Genomic DNA, 8433 nt, shown 5'->3' with positions numbered 1-8433 from the left:
CTTCAGCATTTGTTGTAGGGCTGGTGTGGTGGTGCTGAATTCTCTTAATTATTGCTTGTCTGTAAAAGTTTTAATTTCTCTGTTAAATCTGAATGAGATCCTTGCAGGGTAGAGTAATCTTGGTTGTAGGTTTTTCCCTTATGTCCTGCCATTCCCTTCTGGCTTGCAGAGTTTCTGCTGAAAGATCAGGTGTTAACCTTATGGGGATTCCCTTGTGTGCTATTTGTTGTTTTTCCCTTGCTGCTTTTAATATTTTTTCTTTGTATTTAATTTTTGATAGTTTGATTAATATGTGTCTTGGCATGTTTCTCCTTGGATTTATCCTGTATGGGACTCTCTGTGCTTCCTGGACTTGATTGACTATTTCCTTTCCCATATTAGGGAAGTTTTCAACTATAATCTCTTCAAATATTTTCTCAGTCCCTTTCTTTTTCTCTTCTTCTTCTGGGACCCCTATAATTCGAATGTTGGTGTGTTTAATGTTGTCTCAGAAGTATCTGAGACTGTCCTCAATTCATTTCCTTCTTTTTTCTTTATTCTGCTCTGCGATAGTTATTTCCACTATTTTATCTTCCAGGTCACTTATCAGTTCTTCTGCCTCAGTTCTTCTACTATTGATTCCTTCTAGAGAATTTTTAATTTCATTTATTGTGTTGTCCATCATTGTTTGTTTGCTCTTTAGTTCTTCTAGGTCCTTGTTAAACGTTTCTTGTATTTTCTCCATTCTATTTCCAAGATTTTGGATCATCTTTATTATCATTATTCTGAATTCTTTTTCAGGTAGACTGCTTATTTCTTCTTCATTTGTTTGGTCTGGTGGGTTTTTACCTTGCTCCTTCAATTGCTGTGTTTCTCTCTCTTCTCATTTTGCTTATCTTACTGTGTTTGAGGTATCCTTTTTGCTGGCTGCAGGTTCATAGTTCCTGTTGTTTTTGGTGTCTGCCCCCAGTGGCTAAGGTTGGTTCAGTGGGTTGTGTAGGCTTCCTGGTGGAGGGGACTGGTGCCTGTGTTCTGGTGGATGAGTCTGGATCTTGTCTTTCTGGTGGGCACGACCACGTCTGGTGGTGTGTTTTGGAGTGTCTGTGAACTTATTATGATTTTAGGCAGCCTCTCTGCTAATGGGTTGGGTTGTGTTCCTGTCTTTGTAATTGTTTGGCATAGGGTGTCCAGTACTGTCACTTGCTGGTTGTTGAGTGGAGCTGGGCCTTAGCGTTGAGATGGAGATCTCTGGGAGAGCTTTCGCCGTTTGATATTACATGGAGCCGGGAGGTCTCTGGTGGACCAATGTCCTGAACTCGGCTCTCCCACCTCAGAGGCACAGGCCTGACACCTGGCTGGAGCACCAAGACCCTATCAGCTACACAGCTGCTGGCCTCTCCCAATTTGATGCTCCAGGAACATGAGGTGCTTTATCCTCTTCTACATTTTTGTGAATTTAGGGAGCCAACCCTTTTTATCAAAGATCATTTAAAAAGGGAGAAAGATAGATTGACCCTTCTTCCCTAAACTTATGTTTTTGTAGAGCCAACTTTTTCACAAGACTGGGTTAGGGCCAAATTGGCAAATAGCAAGGCAGATTTTTTTCTTTAAGTAATTGTTATCAGTTGCAGTAACACACTAAAACAGTACGAACAATAATTCTCTAAGGCCCCAAATCTGCTATGGCGATGGAATTTCAGTAACCAACAGAGCATTTAATAATTTTTCTCTGCCTACACTTTGTTCTAGTTTCTCACTTAAAAGGATTGATTCAAATTGCTCATTTCCCATAAGTACTGCTTGAGATCATAATATATTGCATTCCATTGTGTGTGTGTGTGTGTGTGTGTGTGTGTGTGTGTGTGTGTGTATACAAACCCAGTTTGGATGCTATTTCAGCTCTGGGCTATAAATGTAATATAAATATAAATATAAAGTAAAAAAAATGTATAAATATAATAGTAAATACTGCAGTACTACACAATTTGCATTGGTTGAATCCGAGGATGCAGAACCTCAGATACAGAGTAATCATGGAGACTGAGGGCAGACTATAAATTGTACAGGGATTTCCACACACTGGAGGGTCGGAACCCTAACGCCCAGGATGTTTAAGGGTCAACTGTATTTTTATTAATAGTCTAAATGCTTTATGAGAGAATAACTAAAAGTTCATTCCTCATATATAATATTTAACATTCCTTCTATCTTTTTCTTCTGATTTATTTGTCCTTGGAATATATGGGGTATCAGCTATATTGCAGAAGCAGAAATTTGCTCTATTTCAGACTGCAAGAGAGAGCGCAATGCAGAAAATATATTCCTGCACATTCTCTTCCAGTGCTTTAAAAGCCGCACATTTTGGACTTCCCTGGTGGCACAGTGGTTAAGAATCCGCCTCCTGATGCAGGGGACATGGGTTCGAGCCCTGGTCTGCGAAGATCCCACATGCCACGGAGCAACTAAGCCCGTGTGCCACAACTACTGAGTCTGCGCTCTAGAGCCTGCGAGCCACACCTACTGAGCTTGAGTGCCACAACTACTGAAGCCCGCATGCCCTAGAGCCCATGCTCCGCAACAAGAGAAGCCACGGCAATGAGAAGCCTGTGCACCGCAATGAAGAGTAGCCCCGGCTCACCGCAACTAGAGAAAGCCCGCGTGCAGCAATGAAGACCCAATGCAGCAAAAATAAATAAACAAATAAATACAAAAAAAAAAAAAGCCGCACATTTTAAACTCCAAATTTAGGAAAGCAGATTATGGCTGAAAGAAGGGGCAGCCCAAATGACATGTTTTAGCATATGTCAGTTTGGGGATATCAGGCAACTGCATGGTGTTGTGATATCAACACTATCCTCTTTGCAGTCTATTAAAGGAAGGAGGAAAGTTTCAGCAGCCCTGAGTTTATTTAGTTACAGAAAGTTTAGTGAACTTCAGTTCATGTTAAGGCCTGTTAACAGCAGGGAGAATCCAGATTTCTGCCACTGAGTATTGGGGAAGCCTGGTGACATTAATAAGATCCAGATCCCAGGCCAAACAACTGTGATCTTCCTTATCCACCACCCTACAGGGTGAATATGGTAAAGCTTTACATCTAGCAGTGTCTTTCCCTCCTCTTCCATCTCTGATTTGCAACAGGGGCAGGAGAAAGGGAAAATAAGAGTAGAAGCCACCAGAAATTACTGTTTTAATTTAACATTAGCAGGAATTTGTAAACCACCACCAAGCAGATAAAGCTAAGAGCTACTAACTACAAACATAACCAAACAATAACCCCTGTGACTGTTTAATGGAGGCCCTGATTAGAAACACAGAAGCTAGGAGCCTTAACTGGAAACCAGGGAGCAATAACATATTCAGAGAGAAAGGCTAATAAGGGCCTGCACACAAAATAAGCATTCTGGAAAGAAAAGAGAGAAAAAAAAAAAAGAGAGGCAATCCAGTATAGGAGTTAGCATTAATACAGCAATTTGAAAACTGGCTGTAAAGTAATGACACTGAATTATTATTCTGAAGTTAGTGAATTAACACACCAGATTAAAGTCATAACACTTAGAAACACCTACTTTAATTTCACATGATTTTCTACAGATATAAGTAGATTTCTGTTTTGTTTCTTCTTTTTCAAAACATACTTTGTTGTTTAGAAGTGCATGAGTCACTGAATAATCTTCCTCTGGGTATCAGATTTCAAGTTACACAGTCGGCTCATAATAATCTATTTTGCATATTTATTTGTTTCCAAAGGTGTTGCTCACATATTCAAAGAGCAAATTAAAGTGCACATGGCAATACCTTAGAGAAACACCATGGGAATTACAGATATCATTTTCTTCTTCAGGACTTACAATTTTGTCTTTGAGACAAAAAGACACAAAATGGCCAAAATAGTTGGTTGAAGAGTCTCTTACGTTACCTAGACACAACTGTTTCCTCATACTTAATTTTTTGATTTCCAAAGGTTTCTTTGATTTGGAAAATAACTTAGAATCTCGCTTTTCCTGGTGATAATCAAAGTAAATGTTAAGGACATTGTACATTTCATTAAGCAAACACTTTATACTATAATGTCCAATAGGGTAGCCACTAGCCGCATATCATTCAAATTTAAATTAATTAAAATAAAGAAATGAAAAATTCAGTTCCTCAGTTGAACTAGTCCTATTTTAAGTGCCCAAAAGCCACATGTGGCTAGTAGCTAATGTTTAGGGGCATGTAGACATGGAGCATTTCCATCACTGCAAAAAATTCTATTGGACAGTGCTGTATAACAAGTCAAAACAGCTCAGAGAACTATATTTGTAGAAAAAGAATAATTCCAATAAATAGAAAAGCACATTTCTTCTTTTTGTCATTATTTTCAAAGATTTTTTTTAAACAATAAGTATTCTTTAAAGAGAGTATTCCCCAGATTAACATTGTATACTATGTTAATAACATTGTATACTATACTATCTGTGTAGCTTCTTCATTTTATATGCTTATGGTCCAAAGATTAAAATATAAAGTAATCAATTCATGTAAAATGACACATCCAATACAGCTTTAAAGTAACATTTAAATTCAACAATGCAACAAAAGCTCAGACTCTTTAGCCGGACTATTCTAAAGTGTAATGTTTTTATAATAATAAGATTAAATTACCTATGCCATGTGTATAAAATAGAAGCAGCTATTTATTAACCACATGATTGATATTATGGAAAAATTGAATATGTACTAAAGTATTGTTTTGAGTATTTCAATTTTTTTTAATATCAGTACTAAATTGGAGGCAGATGTCTCAAAAAACTAATTCTTACAATGTGTTTTTACATAGAAGAAGCCAAAGATAAACTAGTCAATTTGATCTCTAAGAATTAAGAGTTTTCAGTATCACTAACAAAAGTATTAGCAGTAATACATCTACTGAATCCTGGTTTCATGAATGATTTCAGTAAGTGCAACTTTTATTTGTCAAAGGCTAGTAGGTCTGATTTCTCTCTTAACATAGCCTTATTAAAAGAGACTCTATGGAACTATATTCAATATCTTGTAATAACCTATAATGGAAAAGAATCTGTATATATATATATATATATATATATATCTGAATCACTTTACTGTATACCTGAAACTAACACAATATAGTATAAATCAACTATATTTCAATTAAAAAAAGAGAAAATCTGTACATAAGTTTATATGGATACATATATACCTATACATAAAATCAGAGTTTTCATAAACACTGTTAAAAAAAAAAACACTCTTTTTTTGAACATGTATGGTAGCATTTCAAGCAAAGCTTAACCTAAATGTATGAGGAGTTAATCTGATGCCTGTAATTTAGCACCTTTGTACTGAGATAGTGGAAAGGGACAGATCGCTTAGTGGTTTCAGATGTTACACTTTAATGAACCAGGATGGGTTTCCTTAGCATGACACCAGTTTATCTAGTTTATTAGCTTTGTAGTTTAAAAATTTATTATTCTTTTGTGCCTGCAAGCATTTTCATGACTTTTCTTCCCTTTGAAAAATGTTCCATTTGTTGTGCTATGTAGGAAATAGTCCATTAAATAACCACTTAATTGCTAGAATTAGCTCCTTCAATCATGATTCAATTTCTTTCAAATGTATTTCTTTAAGGAAATTAAAAGATCTAACCATGCAGGCCTATGTCAATATTCATTAGAAGCTCTTAGCAATTAATGAATAAGTACTTAACAGCACTCAGCTGATGAGAAGAGGCGGCTGACTATTTCAATTGCCTTTCAATATGAAACCAGTTTAGCATTTCTTATAATATATACTCTCATTTATTACATATCATTTCTCTTTCAAATAGCTATTTTTTAAAGTTATCAGTTAATAAACTTATGTACTTTGAGCTACTCAAATAGTAAATTTTTAATAATATAAAACAAGCATTTCTTTTCTCTGGATCCAAATGCATGGCCAGGCCGCACAAATTATCTGCTAGTTATATAGCAGTCTTGTGAGAAGTCTCAGACTCACTGCCATGTTCATAACCCCAGTCTTATGTGTTTGTTATACCTGAATTGCTTTTTTTAAAAATTTACCATGTGTGGCCTGCCTGGATGAGAGCTAATTGGAATGGACATGGGAAATAAAGCAATCATCCTGCAAGGAGGCTGTGAAATAGACTCTGACCAATGTGTACCTACTCTGGAGGTGACTAGCCAGACCAACTGGAACCTCTTTTTTCCCATTTATAAAAGACAGAGAGAAAAAGAGAGACATATCAGTTAGTTGGCAATAGAGTGAACAGAATGAATAAAGATGGAAAAGTGACCCAGTGCTTGTGCAATAGCTACTAGAATTGCCACTGAGTCATTAGACCTGCTCCTAAGCTATGAAACCTAATTTTTTTAACTAAATGGCACAGAAAGATGTTTGTGATACCTCATTGAGACATTTGAGACATTTGTCTCCATCTTCCCTTGCTCACTTTCCAACAAACTCTCCATTTACTGAGGCAAATTGAATTTATTCTTACAACCTGAAAAACATCAAATAACACATAGGTTATTAACCCAAGCCCATTGGATATAAATATTTTCATCAATTAAAATTGCTTTTTTGTAACTCTTTGTGGTGATGGATGTTAACTAGACTTCTTGTGGTAATCATTTCATAATACATATATACAGATATCGAATCATTATGTTATATTGTACACCTGAAACTAATAGCATACTGTTCTATGTCAATTATATCTCAATTAAATTTTTTAATTGCTTCAGTTAATGGTGAAGAAAATTGAGTAGAAGCAAAGGTGTAGTATAAAGTGTTAACTTCTTGAAAGTGTAATAATGGTACAAATTGGTTTATGAATTATCTTTCCCTTTTGGATTCAGACATAACTTGGTAAAGAGTAAACTGAAAGGTGGAGAGATTATAGTTGTCTCTAAATAAGTCCATTTCTCATTGTAATTATGTCTGTAGATTAACATGCGCACTGAGCCCATTACATATTTCATTTAATAAAAAGCAGCACCAAAATGTGCTCACCAAAACAGAAGTAAAATAAAAGAGAAGGGAATTTCCTTTTTTCACAATCTAGTATAGTTTCTGGAAGAAAAAAATTATTATTACATTTTTAGGTTTCTCCTCGAACAACTTTGACAATTTTATCTAGTTGGTTGTTTTTCTATTTTCAATTCAGATCATGGAGGAAATACCAGTAGTCATTGCAGATTAGCTCAAAATATACTCTTTACACAATAGAAAAGGCATCAGTCCGTGTGTCTCTATCTTCTATGTACAATTGCTGATCTGACTCCCTGTCTGTCCTTGGAGAGCACAAAAATTGCCTTGAGCCCTCATTAGTACGTGGTTTTTTTCCCCCAATAAAAATAGTTGAACTCTTCACTTAGGCACACCTTAGAAAACAGTAATGACTTTAGACAAAATCATTCCTCACACTTTCATAATTAGTTTGAGGTCTAGGTGCAGAAAGGGACAAAAGTTTAGTGTTAAATATCGGAAGACTTCCGCAGTTTTATATGTAACATCAGAAAAGAAGGAACTCCTACACGAGGCCATTCTCATGGTTTTCATTATCACATAGAGTTAATCAAAAACAGTGCAACCTCAGGCAAGTATCACCCTGGGATGAAAGTATTAAAGAGGAATAAAATATCTTAGTCACTTGGATACTAATTAACCTTGAGAAAGCCCAAAGCAATACAAAATTAGACGTATTTATCTCTGAAATATTTTCCCCTAAATATCAGTGAATGCAGAGCTGATAATACATGCATAATACATTATCAAAATTCTGATATATCGAAACCAAATTGGTAAGTACCTGTCCTCACTGTGTCCGTTGGTCACATGGGGAGTGTTAAATATATACCAGCATAATTTAATGCACAGAACATTTATTTTATCATGAGACAACATGCTGAAATGCTACAGTGCTATTGTTTAAAAACGTCTAGAGCTAAATCACTGAATACGGTATGCAATCCAGATGGCAAATTCTCAAGGCACAGGACTGGAAAAGAAACTTTTTTAAAGAGTTGTTTGGGTTTCTCAGTCTTGCAGCTTCCTAGCTTGCTTTTACCTTTCAGCACTAGCAAGGATTTTAATGCAAAGAAAGCAATTAGTAGAGCTGAGAAACAGGATTTGTTACAGGACTGCTGCTTTTTTAAAAACATCTTTATTCCTGCTAAAATGGCCAGGACTATGTAAGTTCTTGAGTTGCCCTGATTAATAATGAATAGAGCACATTAGTTCTATTTATTTATTTGTTTGTTTGTTTGTTTATTTATGGCTGCGTTGGGTCTTTGTTCCTAAGCACAGGCTTTCTCTAGTTGCAGCGAGCGGGGGCTACTCTTAGTTGCAGTGGTGGGCTTCCATTGCAGTGGCTTCCCCTGTTGTGAAGCAGGGGCTCTAGGCGTGCAGGCTTCAGTAGTTGTGGCACACAGGCTCAGCAGTTGTGGCTCA

This window comes from Balaenoptera acutorostrata, chromosome 2 (assembly GCF_949987535.1).
Source record: "Balaenoptera acutorostrata chromosome 2, mBalAcu1.1, whole genome shotgun sequence".
Lineage (NCBI taxonomy): Eukaryota > Metazoa > Chordata > Mammalia > Artiodactyla > Balaenopteridae > Balaenoptera > Balaenoptera acutorostrata.
This window is presented reverse-complemented; position numbering follows the sequence as displayed.